Genomic DNA, 18,974 nt, shown 5'->3' with positions numbered 1-18,974 from the left:
AAGCCAATAATGGGGAAAAGCCAATAATGGGGAAAAGCCAAGTTCATGGGGAAAAGCCAAGTAATGGGGAAAAGACAAGTTCATGGGGAAAAGCCAATAATGGGGAAAAGCCAAGTTCATGGGGAAAAGCCAAGTTCATGGGGAAAAGCCAATAATGGGGAAAAGCCAATGGGGAAAAGCCAAGTTCATGGGGAAAAGACAATAATGGGGAAAAGTTCATGGGGAAAAGCCAAGTTAATGGGGAAAAGCCAAGTTCATGGGGAAAAGCCAATAATGGGGGGAAAAGCCAAGTTAATGGGGAAAAGCCAAGTTCATGGGGCCAATAAGGGGTTAATGGGGGGCCAATAATGGGGAAAATGGGGAAAACAAGTAATGGGGAAAAGCCAATAATGGGGAAAAGCCAATAATGGGGAAAAGCCAAGTTCATGGGGAAAAGCCAAGTTCATGGGGAAAAGACAATAATGGGGAAAAGACAATAATGGGGAAAAGACAATAATGGGGAAAAGCCAAGTTCATGGGGAAAAGACAATAATGGGGAAAAGCCAAGTTCATGGGTAAAAGCCAATAATGGGGAAAAGCCAAGTTCATGGGGAAAAGCCAATAATGGGGAAAAGCCAATAATGGGGAAAAGCCAAGTTCATGGGGTAAAGCCAATAATGGGGAAAATACAATAATGGGGAGAAGCCAATAATGGGGAAAAGCCAAGTTCATGGGGAAAAGCCAATAATGGGGAAAAGCCAATAATGGGGTAAAGCCAATAATGGGGAAAAGCCAAGTTCATGGGGAAAAGCCAATAATGGGGAAAAGACAAGTTAATGGGGAAAAGCCAATAATGGGGAAAAGCCAAGTTCATGGGGAAAAGACAATAATGGGGAAAAGACAATAATGGGGAAAAGCCAAGTTCATGGGGAAAAGACAATAATGGGGAAAAGCCAAGTTCATGGGTAAAAGCCAATAATGGGGAAAAGCCAAGTTCATGGGGAAAAGCCAATAATGGGGAAAAGCCAATAATGGGGAAAAGCCAATAATGGGGAAAAGCCAAGTTCATGGGGTAAAGCCAATAATGGGGAAAATACAATAATGGGGAGAAGCCAATAATGGGGAAAAGCCAAGTTCATGGGGAAAAGCCAATAATGGGGAAAAGCCAATAATGGGGAAAAGCCAAGTTCATGGGGAAAAGCCAAGTTCATGGGGAAAAGACAAGTTCATGGGGAAAAGCCAATAATGGGGAAAAGCCAAGTTCATGGGGAAAAGCCAAGTTCATGGGGAAAAGACAATAATGGGGAAAAGACAATAATGGGGAAAAGCCAATGGGGAAAATGGGGAAAAGCCAAGTTAATGGGAAAAGCCAATAATGGGGAAAAGCCAAGTTAATGGGGAAAAGCCAATATTGGGGAAAAGCCAATAATGGGGAAAAGCCAAGTTCATGGGGAAAAGCCAATAATGGGGAAAATACAATAATGGAAAAGCCAATAATGGGGAAAAGCCAATAATGGGGAAAAGCCAAGTTCTTGGGGAAAAGCCAAGTTCATGGGGAAAAGCCAATAATAGGGAAAAGCCAATAATGGGGAAAAGCCAAGTTCATGGGGAAAAGCCAATAATGGGGAAAAGCCAATAATGGGGAAAAGACAATAATGGGGAAAAGCCAATAATGGGGAAAAGCCAAGTTCATGGGGAAAAGCCAATAATGGGGAAAGCCAATAATGGGGAAAAGCCAATAATGGGGAAAAGCCAAGTTCATGGGGGGAAAAGCCAATAATGGGGAAAAGCCAATAATGGGCCAAGTTCATGGGGAAAAAAGACAATAATAATGGGGAAAAGCCAATAATGGGGAAAAGCCAATAATGGGGAAAAGCCAAGTTCATGGGGAAAAGCCAATAATGGGGAAAAGCCAATAATGGGAAAAGACAAAATGGGGAAAACAATAATGGGGAAAAGCCAATAATGGGGAAAAGCCAATAATGGGGAAAAGCCAATAATGGGGAAAAGCCAAGTTCATGGGGAAAAGCCAATAATGGGGAAAAGCCAATAATGGGGAAAAGACAATAATGGGGAAAAGCCAATAATGGGGAAAAGCCAATAATGGGGAAAAGCCAAGTTCATGGGGAAAAGCCAATAATGGGGAAAAGCCAATAATGGGGAAAAGACAATAATGGGGAAAAGCCAATAATGGGGAAAAGCCAATATTGGGGAAAAGCCAATAATGGGGAAAAGCCAAGTTCACGGGGAAAAGCCAATAATGGCGAAAAGCCAATAATGGGGAAAAGCCAATAATGGGGAAAAGCCAATAATGGGGAAAAGACAAGTTCATGGGGAAAAGCCAATAATGGGGAAAAGGCAATAATGGGGAAAAGCCAATAATAGAATTTTCCTCACTCTGCAAAATTGAACTCAACCAAACAATTTTCACAGAAAGAAACCAAAATGAAACTGAAATGATCTCTCGTTGCAGAGAAAGAATGTTTTTTTTTGACTTGTAATCCCAGTTGGTTGCTTTCGATAGAATAGGGCCCTCTGTCTGCAACATGTGCGCCTCTTACATTTAGAAGATAGTTACTACAGTATGTCATTATAAAGAATCTTATTTGCTGCTAACATCTTTGAGTATATTCAATGCGTATGGTGCTCTGCACTCCAGACTGTGCGATGATGCATCGCTTGGGCTGAAAGCTGATTACAAGCCTGATTTACTGCAGAGCACAACTTAAATCATTCAAATCAGCATTGTGTGGCGCTGCACACATGGTTCATGTTCAGAAATGGCGACTATATTTACACACACATTTCCCAAGTTCAAAGAGATGATCCAATCGCTCAGGTTTTTTAGGTTGTTTTTCACTCTGCCAATGATTTAGTTGTACAATTGTCTCTAATATAGCACATACTGACAACTATCCAGAGCAACATGAATGTGAAAGATTGGTAATCGACACTGTCTGATTCAGGCTGTGCCGCTGTTCTTTGTTGTAGCTCTAACAGGTGAGGAGAAGCCCTACAGCTGTCCCCCCAGTGACTACACCAGCCCACAGTCAGTTTCTCTCAGTTACCATCTGGAAGGCTACCACCTCCACCACCACCCCCAGTGGAACCATGACACCAGGGACAACATAGACCCCTCGTCCCCACAGACCCCCAGCCCCAGGGACCAGAGCCCTACTCCTGGCCTCTACAGTGGGCTGGAGGATCCTGATGAGAACAGGAGAAACCCAGCAACTCTGCACATGGACAGGCTAGCACCCAATCTGCCTAACCCTTCAAACCTGCACAAGGCCTATGAAGGACCTCCCGCTATGGAGGACAACAGTGTGAAGCCACAGGGTCTTCATCAATCCATACAGACCTTCATCAATGGCCTGACATCTAGTGTTCTGAGAGGGGACAGAAAGAGGAGGGCAGGGGGAGGTATGGTCAGCACTCGGGGGGGAGGACAGGGGAGCTCTGAGGGGGAGGACCGTGTTGGAGTCAAGGGGAGTGACCGGGACAGTGAGGGGGAGACAGGTACTGGTGGCTCTGCAGTCACACCCAGGACCAGGAAGTCCCAGTATGAGCCTCTGGATCTGTCTCTCAGGCCAGACTGGGTGCTTTCGCCTCAGACTGGCTCAGCCCACATGGACAGATCTCAAGGGGGATTGACTGGGTTATTCCAGCAGCACAGCAGTGTGTGTAATGGCCCCCTCTCCTCCAATAGCAACAGGCTCCAGGCACACAATGGGCAACACACAGCTGAACAGTCAGAGATTGGATCTGGCACTGGTGACCTGGAGATGCCCACAAGGCAGGACGACCAACACAACTATGACTTCTCAGCTCACAATGAGGATTGTGCACTCGAGAGCCATGTGTTTAACAAAGTTGAGGAAGAAGAGGAATTCAACAAGCTAAGGATAATGAAGAGTAGCAGCAGCGAAGCACGGCTGAGTGAGAAGATGACAGAGATGATGGTTGGCCGTCGCCATGGGTCCAGTGAGGCCCCTCAGTGTCCCCAGGAGAAGCAGGGCCAGTGGGGCAGGTCGGTCATCCAGCCTCTCCTCTCTCCTCTGGAGCTGCTGAAGCCAGTGCCGACTCCTCACCACCACCACCTCCACAGAAATCTCCTGTCAGTCCTCCAGTCTTCCAGTGACCAGAACCACATGCTCCTCAACGGCCATGCAGCCAGCTTGAATGGTGGCGGTGGAGGGCCCATGGAGAGAGCAGAGACTTCAGGTGAGTGCCTCTCTCTCTACCCCATGAATGATGTCATCTGTACCTCTTCCTCCTAATCTTACTCTTTCCCCGTAGTAACTTCATATTACATGAGCGTTCAATGCCACCTAGTGGTCAAGTAGTGATCCTGCCTCCTTATAACATCATATGCCTTTCCTATTCGATCCTTTCCTATATGTTTGGATCTTTAGAACACTGTTTCATTAGGTAGATAGGCTTACCTCAGCAGACAATGTGTCAGAGGAAACGGTTACACTGTAGTTAGTTAAAACTCTTTTGATTGTGATTCTCAGACGGACTAAAACAAGGGTATTGGAGTCATAGGTGTGTGGCACTGATTACATCCCCACTTAGAGGAAGATACACCATCTGATCAGTAAAAAATCACCCAGGCAATGGGACCCATTTGATGGAGTGGCTTAAATCTTGTGTGATACGCCTGCAGAGAGCAAGATTGAATCACTTGCCTCTCTAGAGAGATCTTTCAGACAGCTGGGATCCTTTGATATTATATGCATGTAATATGCGTGCAACTCGAAACTCTGTCATTCTGATCCATCTGATGCAGAAACACAATATGAAACACAATATGCTCTTATAAAAGACATTAAAGTGCCTGTCAACTCTGTTTTGGGCACAACATCTGTTCTGTTCTTGTGTGATGTACTGCTTTCAAAAGTGTACAGTATCCCAGCTAACAATTCTGGGGTAGAGAGAATGTTTTTGTAATGTTACCCGTAATGTTCCTCTAATGTCTGAATTTCCAGTATTCTGTTAGTCAGGAGAACATTCTATCTATGTTAGCATGTTTTGGTGTCATAGTTAGGAGAACATTCCCTTAATTAAGTGATAATGCCCGAGAAGCCGGTGTTTGGAGGATATATTGGCACGGGTGTTGTTAGGCCCGATACGAAGTTGAGGGCTGGCAAACCATGCCGATATATCCTCCAAACAGCGGCTTCGAGGGCATTATCACTTTATACAACGGGTTACCAACATATTCAAATAATGATTGACATATTTTCATTAAAAATATTTTTTGACGAATTTATTCATATTATTTAATCCTTCCACAAGATATAGTCCCGACACAAATCTAGAGTTGCTACCCAAGCCAAGCCGGCTGGTTGTTTGTTCTATCGGTTTGGTTGCCAGAGACGCCACCCAGTCATTCAATCTTTTTGTTCTGTATCTATGGACGCTACCCAGTCGTTCGTTCTAAATGTTCCATTTATAGTGGAGACCAAGTTTATAACTTCCCTGCCTGGGCTGATGAGACAGTGGATGGAACAGATGGAACAAGTAAATAGGCATTTTAACATCATAGACTTAGCCGGTGGTAACTTGTGGAATAGACAACGGCTGGAATGCACTTTTAACCAATCAGCATTCAGAATTAGACCCACCCGTTGTAGAATGTCAAACAGAACATACCCAGATTGTGGTTACCATGTTCTCAGAATATACAATACAAATGTTCTAGATACGTTTCATGGGATGTTGCAAGAACATGCGTGTCCAGTTTTCGGAGGGTTAGGAGAATATCCCATTAACGACCCACCAAACATACAAAGTACATGGTTGCCATGTTCTCGGAACACAAGATATTAATGTTATAGACACGTTTCATGGGAACGTTGCAAGAACATTTCTGTGTATCAGTTGTCATGACGTCGCCTGATGGAACCAAAGAAATGTTACCGGGGTCAATCGAGGCCCTGCTTGGTGAACCACTGATCCATCCGTAGCTAATTGTCTGAAGCAAGGTTAGAGATACTGACACATACAGTGTTTTCAACTGACACACTTTGACATACATGATAAAATTGTGCATGTTCATTTCTAAAGTTATTATTATTCAACAGTCCATGTCCATGTTATGAATGGGTTAATCTGACTAGTCTCATAATTTATTTCATTGACTTATTTCAACAATTTAAGAGCTTTCAGTATAGTTGTCTAATGTTGGTGGAGCATATTAACCTGTTTTAATGATACTTTTGAATCACTAAGATCAATAAAAGTTTTTATTTAGTGTACTTTTAACAGAGCTGAGATTTACCTCAAAGTGCATTCATCCGATTGCTTACATCCTTACACCTATCAAGTTGTTTCGGATCTACCCAGCTGCCTAGGAGGGAGGGGTAGAGTTTCTTCTGGACAGTACAGGGCCTAACTATACTATTATGAGAGTAGGGTGATTCCCATAGCCAGTCTCCAACACAGGCCACCAGCATCAATGACAAATGCTCTAACCACTGTCCCAATATGAGATATCTCTAGGTGTGCTTATTGGGCCAGTGGTTAGAGCATTTGTCATTGATGCTGGTGGCCTGTGTTTGAGACTGGCTATGGGAAAAACCCTACTCTCATATTCTTAGCAAAATATGTTAATGTCATTATTTAGCAACAGTTACAACAAACCTCTCTGATCTAAATGAGTATCTCATTGAAAAATGGTAATGTGTAGGATTTCTCCAAGAGCACGAATTATGACCACATTTTTATTACCTCATGAATTAATAGTATGTATTAATTCTATATAGTTGAGCATCTCAAAGAGAACTCTGTGATCTTTAAAAAAATAAACACCACATATACAATTTTGCTAAGAATATGAGAGTAGGTTGATTCCCATACTGAGTCTCGAACACAGGCCACCAGCACCAATGACACATGTGTCAGGATCTAGGTGTCCATCTAATTGGCAACAGATTTTCATACGAATATTCTAAAATCTGCATAAAACAATATGCGCATTTTCTAACTACAGATGTTTCCATCAACCTGTCTTATTGTTGGACAAACGCCTGTGCGTGATGACGTAGAGCACATACAAATCACTTTTGTGGTTAAATTCTAACTTTAAAAAAAAATCAAGTTAAATTGGTTTCCATTGCACGTTCAACTCTATTTTATTTTGTCACAAAAAATGTTGCATTACATTGCAAATGTGCCCAATCTTGTCTTGGCACATGAGGTCTTACCAACAGCTCGCAGATACAGTGCGGGTAGGCTACCTACATGATGATATTATAATGGATATTATTGTTATTACATTATTTGTATTTGTCAAACGGCAGCCAAGCATTGATCATCATGTCACCAGAATAAGACTCTTGATATTTATTGATAAGAAGCATCAAACTCAACACCGTGCACTTTTGATTTCATAAGTAGACAAATAAACTGCATGCTTTTCCGAGTCGTAGTGAGAGGAACACACAACATATCATCGTGTGACTCCAAGTTTACTTTCGATATGATGGTTATTATATCAATATTTGCGCATAAAGGCATTTCCACCGCCATTTCTTGAACAATTAATTATACTGACACAAAAAGATCCCACCATGTCGAAACTGCGCTTAACCTATCTGTAACGCTTCTCATTGGTGGAAGGGAGAAGAGGACCAAAATGCAGCGTGGTAAGTGTTCGTCATATTTTAATTGAAAAACTGAACACTACACAAAATAATAATGAAGAGAAAACGATACAGTTCTGCCAGTTGAACAGACACTAAACAGAAATTAAACACCCACAATCAAAATAGGGAAAACAGGCTACCTAAGTATGATTCTCAATCAGAGACAACGAACGACACCTGCCTCTGATTGAGGACCATACTAGGCCAAACACATAGAAATATAAAAACCTAGAAAAAAGAACATAGACTACCCACCCCAACTCACGCCCTGACCAACCTAACATAAAGACATTTAAAAATGAACTAAGGGTCAGAATGTGACACTATCATGCAAACGAAAATCCTCGCTCAAGCCATGCGCTCGGTAGAATTTCATGCACCCATATACTGCACATATGTTTGACAGGGAGAGATGTATGGAGCTAGATACCTGCCACAATGTACACATTGTTAGAAAAGCAATGGCAATTCGTGAAACATAAACGTGAAATTTCATTTGTGAACATACAAACACCATGCTACGATTACAGACAAACATTTTAGTCTTGAACAAATCTTGTTGCAATTCTGAAGTACAATAATACCTTTCAGAGTTTTGGCAGTTAAACAAGTACACCAAACGGCCTGTGAAGAGTGCTATGCAAACAAGCATAACACAGTATAAAAAACGGAAGTCAGGGAAACTTGAAAGTGGTAACCTGCATGTTTTCAAGTTAAATTCTCGATTACTCTTCAACTGAGTTTACTTAACATTTAGATAGCTAATGTAATGGATTTGTTTGCCAGCACAAGTCTAGATATCACTAGCTGTATTATGCATACAACAGTGCAGTTTCAGTCCGCTAGGTGTATCTGTACAGCATGGATATATCTCTGGGTGACGTGGACATCCCCATGCATACACCTTATCAAAATGTGACTAATTCAATATTGCACCATCCTATTCTCTGGGCTCTGTCTGCAATCATAACCAGTAGTATCTACCAGGAATAATGAATCATAACCAGTAGTATCTACCAGGAATAATGAATCATAACCAGTAGTATCTACCAGGAATAATGAATCATAACCAGTAGTATCTACCAGGAATAATGAATCATAACCAGTAGTATCTACCAGGAATAATGAATCATAACCAGTAGTATCTACCAGGAATAATGAATCATAACCAGTAGTATCTACCAGGAATAATGAATCATAACCAGTAGTATCTACCAGGAATAATGAATCATAACCAGTAGTATCTACCAGGAATAATGAATCAGAATAACAACAGATGTTGGGTGAATCTATGAATTATGCATGACCACTGGAGTCTTTGCCACGCAAAATATTTTTGTATAGAATATTTTTATATTTATTTCATCACTCAAAATCTTGCCAAAGCATATTCTGTAGGAGGGGTTAATATGATTTTTTTATTTTTTATAATTTGACATGATTTATATGAATCGGGTCATGAACATATGGACATTGAAATGAACAAGAGAGAGGTTAAACAGAGGCTAAGTCGGGCGTAAACACATTCCCACACTTCACAATAACTCTGTTGCAGTGGTCTTAGTCTCCGTATAGGCTCTTCCCACCACCGCGACACTGCTGGCCAGTTGAAGAGCTTGTGATCTCTATGCAGCACTACAGCACAATGCATCTTCGTAAAAGCACCTCTCAGCCTCAAAGGATGCCCTTCTGGAGGCCTGCAGCCATAGAGTCATTATACCTTAATGGAGGCCTATTTGCCTACTAGCCAAGTAAAGTGCAGAGCATGCATAATGTGTGCAACTCATCATTCCAACATATTTGAACATTTAATTAATCTTTTATTCAGTTCAGTCAGTCAGAATGTCATCAATTCAGTCATTTGTCTGAGTTGCAATGGGAACTAAATCAAAGAGAATAGATCAGTCTTATCTCTTTGCTTGTTGAAATCCATGTGTGTATTTAAAATGATCTAAATTCTCTGAAGTTCTTTAGCCTATTACTTCAAGTCAATGTTTAATTTAGGCATATCCAAATACAAAATAAGCCATCAACTTGGAGGCATTGCCATTCAGGCTATTATTTTGGGTACTGGTGTCTTGCAGAATAATTTTAGAACTCTATTTGTGTTTTATAACTGTTTTTATTACAGGGTTCCGCTTAACAAGAGACCATAGCTCACAGGCCTCTAATTATAGCCTCCTAATAGATTTTTAACAAAATACTCGATAAACCATATGCAGTTGCTGATATGGACAACAGATCTGGCAATAAGAATAGGCCATAGATAGTTTTGACCATTTGGGGCCCCTTGGTTATTTCGCTCAGGACAGGTTATAGCTAAGATTTAATCAATATTTTGTTTTGTCTCATTTATTGATATGGTTATAGCCTCTGTGTGATGGGGTTGTGCAATGCAAATGGCTATAACAAGCCTACACACAGAGTGGAATTCACAATAGAACAGTCAAAATGCCTAATATAAGGCCTACAGTCCGTGCTCCCAAATACTAGAAAAAGTGTGATTCATTAGGTTACATGATCACCACAGTAGCCACACACGGCTATAAAAATAAATGATGCAATTATTTGGCTATTAAATAACACACAACAGCATGGCATATTTAGATAACGGAATAGGCCTAAAACATAAATACTTTCTATTTTGCAGCTCAGTCGGTTATTCTAGACAGGGCACATCTGTGCCTTTTTCATTCTCAGACAAATCATTTGCTGAAGGCCTAAGCCTATACTACGCCATCTACTGGTATTTTATTTTAAATTTTTATTTCACCTTTATTTAACCAGGTAGGCCAGTTGAGAACAAGTTCTCATTTACAACTGCGACCTGGCCGAGATAAAGCAAAGCAGTGTGACACAAACAACAGAGTTAAACACGGGATAAACAATCGTACACTCAATAACACAATAGAAAAATCTGTATACAGTGTATGCAAATGTAGTAAGATTAGGGAGGTAAAGCAATAAATAGGCCATAGTGGTGAAATAATTACAGTTTAGCAGTTAATCCCTGGAGTGATAGATGTGCAGAATATGAATGTGCAAGTAGAGATACTGGGGTGCAAAGGAGCAAAAAAACAAAAACAATATGGGGATGAGGTTGGGTGGGCTATTTATGGATGGGCTGCGTACAGGTGCAATGGTCAGTAAGCTGCTCTGACAGCTGATGCTTAAAGTTAGTGAGGGAGATAGAAGACTCCAGCTGCAGTGATTTTTGCAATTCGTTCCAGTCATTGGCAGCAGAGAACTGGAAGGAAAGGCGGCCAAAGGAGGAGTTGGCTTGGGGATGACCAGTGAAATATATGTACCTGCTGGAGCACGTTCTACGGGTTGCTGCTATGGTGACCAGTGAGCTGAGATAAGGCAGGGCTTTACCTAGCAAAGCCTTATTGATGACCTGGAGCCAGTGGGTTTGGCATCCAATATGAAGCGAGGGCCAGCCAACAAGAGCATACAGGTCGCAGTGGTGGGTAGTACATGGGGCTTTGGTGACAAAACGGATGGCACTGTGATAGACTACATCCAATTTGCTAAGTAGAGTGTTGGAGGCTATTCTGTAAATTAAATCACTCAAGTCAAGGATTGGTAGGATAGTCAGTTTTACGAGGGTATGTTTGGCAGAATGAGTGAAGGAGGCTTTGGAAGTTTACATCCACCATAGCCAAATACATTTAAACTCCATTTTTCACAAGTCCTGACATCTAATCCTAGCAAAAATTCCCTATCTAAGGTCAGTTAGGATCACCACATTATTTTAAGAATGTGAAATGTCAGAATAATAGTAGAGAGAATGATTTATTTCATCACATTCCCAGTGGGTCAGAAGTTTACATACACTCAATTAGTATTTGGTAGCGTTGCCTTTAAATTGTTTAACTTGGGTCAAACGGTTCGGGTAGCCTTCCACAAGCTTTCCACAATAAGTTGGGTGAATTTTGGCCCATTCTTCCTGACAGAGCTGGTGTAACTGAGTCAGGTTTGTAGGCCTTCTTGCTCGCACACGCTTTTTCAGTTCTGCCAACACATTTTCTATGGGATTGAGGTCAGGGCTTTGTGATGCCCACTCCAATACCTTGACTTTGTTGTCCTTAAGCCATTTTGCCACAACTTTGGAAGTATGCTTGGGGTCATTGTCCATTTGGAAGACCCATTTGCGACCAAACTGTTGTCTTGAGATGTTGTTTCAATATATCCACATAATTTTCTATCCTCCTGATGCCTTCTATTTTGTGAAAAGCAAAGCACCCCCACAACATGATGCTGCCACACCTGTGCTTCATGGTTGGGATGGTGTTCTTCGACTTGCAAGCCTCCCCCTTTTTCCTCTAAACATAACTATGGTCATTTTGGCCAAACAGTTCTATTTTTGTTTCATCAGACCAGAGGACATTTCTCCAAGAAGTACGCTCTTTGTCCCCATGTGCAGTTGCAAACCATAGTCTGGTGTTTTTTTATGGCAGTTTTGGAGGAGTGGCTTCTTCCTTGATGAGCAGCCTTTCAGGTTATGTCGATATAGGACTTGTTTTACTGTGGATATAGATACTTTTGTACCTGTTTCCTCCAGCATCTTCACAAGATCCTTTGCTGTTGTTCTGGGGTTGATTTGCACTTTACGCACCAAAGTACGTTCATCTCTAGGAGACAGAACGTGTCTCCTTCCTAAGCGGTATGACGGCTGTGTGGTCCCATGGTGTTTATACTTGCGTACTATTGTTTGTACAGATGAATGTGGTACCTTCTGGCATTTAGAAATTGGTCCCAAGGATGAACCAGACTTGTGGGGGTCTACAATTTTTGGCTGATTTCTTTTGATTTTCCCATGATGTCAAGCAAAGAGGCACAGAGTCTGTAGGTAGACCTTGAAATACATCCACAGGTACACCTCCAATTGACTCAAATGATGTGAATTAGCCTATCAGAAGCTTCAAAAGCAATTAAATCCTTTTCTAGAATTTGACTAACAAAATGTCCCAAGTTGATCAAATTATTTATTTGTTTTAAAAATAGCGATATTTTGGAGATTATTTAATTTTCAAATAAACTAAAGTGAGCGGTTGTAATCTGAATAAAGGGAAAAAGGCCATTCTTGAACATGGGGTGAGACATTCTTACTAATCTGCTAGAGAAACAGTTCTGATTTAAGTATAACTTTTGTATGACGAAGCCTTTAGTGAGAGGTCTAATGCTTTAATATTTAATCATTTCTGCCCTCCAAATTAATTTTATAAATAGGCTGGGATATGACTAAAGTGTTAATCAGGGGGACTTTTCCACAAATAGACCATGGTAGCAAAATCGTATCTATTTTTGCTAACTTTCTATGAAAAAATGTATTGTGGTGGCCTCCCGAGCGGTGCAGCGGTCTAAGGCACTGCATCACAGTGTTGTGGCGTCAACTACAGCCAAGGGTTCGATCCAAGGCTGTGTCATTACTGTCTGTGACCGGGAGTCCCATAGGGCGGTGCACAATTGGCCCAGCGTTGTCTGGGTTAGGGGAGGGTTAGGCTGGAGGGGCTTTACTTGGCTCATCGCACTCTAGCAACTCCTTGTGGTGGGCTGGGAGACTGCATGCTGACTTCAGTCGTCAGTTGACTGGTGTTTCCTCCGACACATTGGTGCATCTGGCTTCCGGGTAAAGAGAGTGGGTGTTTAGAAGTCTGGTTTGGTGGGTCATGTTTTGGAGGACGCATGACTCCACCTTCGCCTCTCCTGAGCCCAATGGGGAGTTGCAACGATGAGCACAAGATCGTAATCACGAAATTGGGGAGAAAAAGGTGGTAAAAAAAAAGGATTGTTGTGAGATCATTTCTTTCTTTTGGGATAGGTATACCGATTATGTCCACATCACCGCCAGACCATTTTTGGGGTAAACTACGCGTTAATGTTAAAGTTGTATACTTTAGTGGTCCAATACCAATCCTCTCCTCCAGAGAGGTTACAAAAAGTATCTAGATACTCCATATAGCCCTTGATTTATAACCCTTTGATATTATTGTTGGCCCTGATTTTAATAGCTAACATTTCAATGGCCATAATAAATAGACAACCTTGTTTTACTCGTCTTGACAGTTGAATACTTTCTGAGAAGTAGCCGTGATTATTATTATTTATTTAAAAAACAACCTTCTATGGCGGGATACAAACATACAACCTTTGGCACCAGAGGCAGATGCTTAAGAAACCTACGGAACCTACTTGAAGGTAGCAGCGCTCACTGTTGCCCCTAGTGGCTGGTTTCCTCATCATCTCCTGACGTCCACAGACATGGATAGACATCGAATACTGACTTGTAATCACAGGCGACCTGGCTGCTCTAACTACAAACAACAAGCAGGTGGTCAGTCAGACATTGTTCTCATCACGCCAAATGCTTGCCTGCCCTGTTTGCAGTATTAACTAGGTGGCATTGTCAAGTAACTGCCTCCTATCCCTATGTCCCCATACTGTGGTCTAGGTCTATTCACTCTGTGACATAGTGCAGGGCACCGTGGACATGGAGTGATTTGCGATGTGTGTGCGATGACAGTTCAGGTCGGACACAGTGTGCCAACAGTGGTAATTGGCCAGATGGTGACCCCTGGATGAATCTGTCTGCATGCTCATTAGTTTCATATAGAGTCCTCCCTCATGGCTAATGCCCTGTCACTACATCTCCCAAGCATGGCCACTAGATGGCGATATAATCATATAGCTGTGGGTACATGTTGACTTGGCTCAAGGCATCATGCCATGTTAGGAAATATTTACACGTTAGTTCACTGTCCGTTGCTATTTAATGTGTCATTAGATAATGCAGTACATACGGAATGTTATTGACAAAGGAGTTTAATCCTATATGAGAGAATAGATGAGAGGACAGCGACTCATGCATAACACATCCTCCACATATGGGAGACATCAGATTGGGCCTCCCAACACGTCAGGCTTGGTGAATATGAGTAGATTGATACAGAGCGGATTATCTAAGAATGAAAGAAAGAAAGAAAAGAGCTGATTTGAAAGGGGACAGAGTCATTACCTCATTGTCTGCTGGGTATGAACCCTCTACTGAAGGGATGACAGAGAGACAGAGAAACACAGAGTGAGCAAGAGAGCGAGAGAGGGAGCATAGATGGAGATAGATGGCGAGACAGAGAGGTGAAAGAAGAAGGCTAGTGTGGCTGTCTCTGTGAGCAGATGTCGTTTGAGGGCAGAGAGAGGGCAGGCAGAGCGGGCTGCCTTTGTGACTGGGTCTCCCCATAGAGATAATGAAGGGTGGAGCGCTGGGAATGATGTGCAGTCATCACTCACTGTCTGTGTGCCATCAGAGCTCCGCGCTGTGTCATCCGTCACCATTCAGCTTCTCTGGCCCCCACAGCCCCACCACTGTCATCATGGTCATTATCTCTGCCTGCAACACACACACACACTAACACATAGACTTTTCCCTCTCCCTCCCCTTCTCCCATCCTTTCTTGTTTCCTGGTAAATGCGTGTGTGAGCTGGTCTGGTCTCAGGCTAGTGTGTAGCCTATGAATGGATGATCATGTGCTGGGGAGATGGATGGCTCTGGGCTCAGTCCTGTCTCCTCTAATTGTAAAATATTAGTTACATTAGACTGTGGCCTGTGATTAATGGAACTTATTTGGAGGTTGCCCTGTCCTGGACCTCCCCTCTCCTCCAGTGGGAGGGAAATACCAGGAAGAAAGAATGTACGAGACAGGAAGAGGAGAGAGAAAGAGGGGAGAGATAGGGAAAGCACTATACGTGTACGGATAAGACTGGCTTTATATCCTATTATTTGCTGATGTTGCTTAATGTGGAAAAAAATGACTTGCATTTTGTAATGGTTCTAAGAAAAAAGTAATTTGATTTCCTTCAAACATATGGTTAACCAAATGTACTGCCCTGACCTGTTCCAAACACATTTAATTCTGCATTAAACTATGTATTACATCCCTAAACTGCCAAGTCAGTCTTGCAAAGTCAGGTGTTTTTCTTTTTTTCTTCTTACAACACAATGGCAAAGCTTTTAAATTAGTAAAGTAATTATATCTTAGCTCCTAGTGTCAATTAGACAGGTCAGTGATATTCAGTCAGGCAGGTCTGTGATAGTCAGTCAGGCAGGTCAGTGATATTCAGTCAGGCAGGTCAGTGATATTCAGACAGACAGGTCAGTGATATTCAGACAGATAGGTCAGTGATATTCAGACAGATAGGTCAGTGATATTCAGTCAGGCAGGTCAGTGATATTCAGTCAGGCAGGTCAGTGATATTCAGACAGACAGGTCAGTGATATTCAGTCAGGCAGGTCAGTGATATTCAGTCAGGCAGGTCAGTGATATTCAGACAGACAGGTCAGTGATATTCAGTCAGGCAGGTCAGTGATATTCAGTCAGGCAGGTCAGTGATATTCAGACAGACAGGTCAGTGATATTCAGTCAGGCAGGTCAGTGATATTCATACAGATAGGTCAGTGATATTCAGACAGACAGGTCAGTGATATTCAGACAGACAGGTCAGTGATATTCAGACAGGCAGGTCAGTGATATTCAGTCAGGCAGGTCAGTGATATTCAGACAGACAGGTCAGTGATATTCAGACAGACAGGTCAGTGATATTCAGACAGATAGGTCAGTGATATTCAGATAGACATGTCAGTGATATTCAGATAGACAGGTCAGTGATATTCAGACATATGTTGCTTATCAGACAGACAGGTTAGTGATATTCAGGGGGTGTTCAGATGTGTCCCTCAGTCTCATTTCCTGTACTGCTGACTAAATGTGTGTCCTTTATAACCAGCAGGTTATTATACACCAACAGATGGAGCATTAACTTTTATTGCCCAACACCTTCTGTGGGCTTTTTACATTTTTCCCCAAAATGACTTTTTATGTAGATGTAAAAGAGAGCTTTCAGTTTCATAGCCAACAGGAGAAGGGAGAGGAGGAGAGAGGTTAAAAGGTTGTGGCAGCTTGTGTTTTGGGAAGTGATGTCATATGACATCATCCCATAATGGTTTACTGTAATCATGAATGATAGAAGAAGTCCCAGAGTTTTTAGAAGGAAAGGAAGCATGGCGCTGTAGTGGTGAAGTAACAGAGCCTGAAATAGACATTGTGTTGGTGTCAAAGTAAAAACAGAGTATAACCCAGTGGAAATGAGATTCAATGCTTTGGTCATCAAATTGGGTGTAAAGTGCTTGTTTAAATAAGACAGTACTGGAAGCAAGTAATAGAGGACATTGGTGTGTTATGGTCATTTTTGTCTAGGCTAGACTATCCGAGAGAGAGAGAGAGAGAGGAGAGAGAGGGGAACAGACAGGAAGCTTTAGCAGGCCTTAGTGAAGCCAGCTGCAGACGTCTGTCATTCATCAGCCCAACACTCATCACCACCATGAGCCCAGGAAGTGTGTGTGTGTGTGTGTGTGTGTGTGTGTGTGTGTGTGTGTGTGTGTGTGTGTGTGTGTGTGTGTGTGTGTGTGTGTGTGTGTGTGTGTGTGTGTGTGTGTGTGTGTGTGTGTGTGTGTGTGTGTGTGTGTGTGTGTGTGTGTGTGTGTGTGTGTGTGTGTGTGTGTGTGTGTTTCTGTTGCCAATGAAAGTAGTATGTACAGATGTCTTAATTTGATCACCCTGTTGTTGCAGGAAATGCAAACTTGTAGTGTTTAAAGTGGTCGAGGTTTAAAAAGGCTTCTAAAGTTTGTAATTTGACTTGATTTGCCTAAAATGAATCAAACCCTACACAAATGGCCATTAATTATAATCCACACAAGATTTAACATTTCCTGTTGCTGCAGGATTGTTTTCCTGCTGTGAGAAACTGGTCCAATGAGGAAGCCACACCTGTGGTATGTAGTACTAGTCAGAGGTGGAACTACTGTGTATGTGGAAGACATGGGGATGGAGTTCCCAAAGTGAAAACAGAGTCATTGTCTCCCTTATTCCACTGCTGGTGTTATTATGATTTAGTCTACAATATTTCATGACTACCAGTAAAGAGTTGGCACAACAGAGTTGGCAGCAGTAAACACAATGAAGGAGGGAGGGCTGGGAGGTTGGTTTGTCTAAAGCAATGCTTTCCTTTCTGCCAGGTGGGAAGCCTTTCCAGTGCAGGTACTGCCCTTACAGCGCCACCCAGAAGGGTAACCTGAAAACCCATGTCCTGTGTGTCCACCGCAGGCCCTTCGACAGCAGCCTGTACCCAGACAGACGCCTTCGACGGACCCATACCAACGCTCATGTGACCTCCCAGGAAGGCTCCGCTGGTTCCTCCTACCTTCCCCAAAGCATCATGGGCTTGGGAGACGCCCCTAGGCCTACACCCACTGTGAGAGATATCACCGTGACATCACTGTGTGGGACTTGACGTTGTTACGGCAACTACATATAGACATTTGTCAAATCACTGATACGTCGTTTGGTTTCACGTGTGAAGGGTGAGAGACGGAGGATAGGGTTGTTGTTGGAGATGGAGTTGGAAGAGATTCAAAACAAGAAGTTGATGTACATTCCAGTGTGGACTTCAAAATATATTTATCTGTAAGAAACAAACGGCCCATAATAAAGTGTTTTGTGGTATGTGCAGCGCGGAGAGATTGACTGCTTTTTACTTCATTTATACCCAGTGTCATAATGATTTATATTTACCCACATGAATCTATCAGCTCAACACTGACTGATTGTCGGATCGTGAGCAGGCACCAAACTAACTCCCCCAAGCTAAGCTCTTTCACGCAGTAGAAATGCCTGTGTTTTTGTTAATATCTCCTGATATGAGTTCTTCAGAACAGTTATCAGTCAGGATCCAACACCAGATGTTCAGGGGGTAATCATGGCAGATGTAATGGAGTAGAATGCTTCCATTTGTTCTCTATTCCACTCGGGGGGGGGTGGGGGGGGGGGGCTCACACACATATCATTATCTCCCATTAACTCCAATGCTTCATGCCTTCTTCTGTGGAACAATGCAACAATGCTCGATTAAGGGGGACCAAGGAAATGGAAAACTGTGTAGATTCATTGATGTCATGGATGCACCGAAATGCATTACAAATCAAAGATGATAAACCATCCATATATGTATACACTGAGTATACAAAACATTACGAACACCTGCCCTTTCCACGACATAGCCTGCCGACCAGGTGAATCTAGGTGAAAGCAGTATGATCCCTTATTGATGTCACTTTTCAAATCCACTTCAATCAGTGTGGATGAAGGGCGGCAGACATGTCACAGAAGGATTTTTAAGCCTTGAGACAATTGAGACATGGATTGTGTATGTGTGCCATTCAGAGCCTGAATGGCCAAGAAAATATTTAAGAGCCTTTGAACGGGGTATGGTAGTAGGTGCCAGGCGCAC

The 18,974-nt window shown here is 42.4% G+C and overlaps 1 pseudogene; it reads left to right on the top strand.

The window, feature by feature from the left end:
• LOC123990250 overlaps positions 1–18,195 on the top strand; it is a 25,696-nt pseudogene extending 7,501 nt beyond the window's left edge.
• The last annotated feature ends 779 nt before the right edge of the window (positions 18,196–18,974 follow it).

The sequence above is a fragment of the Oncorhynchus gorbuscha genome, linkage group LG02 (genome assembly GCF_021184085.1).
Source record: "Oncorhynchus gorbuscha isolate QuinsamMale2020 ecotype Even-year linkage group LG02, OgorEven_v1.0, whole genome shotgun sequence".
NCBI lineage: Eukaryota > Metazoa > Chordata > Actinopteri > Salmoniformes > Salmonidae > Oncorhynchus > Oncorhynchus gorbuscha.
Note: the sequence above shows the minus strand (reverse complement) of the source record. Positions and strands in the feature narration are given on the sequence as shown.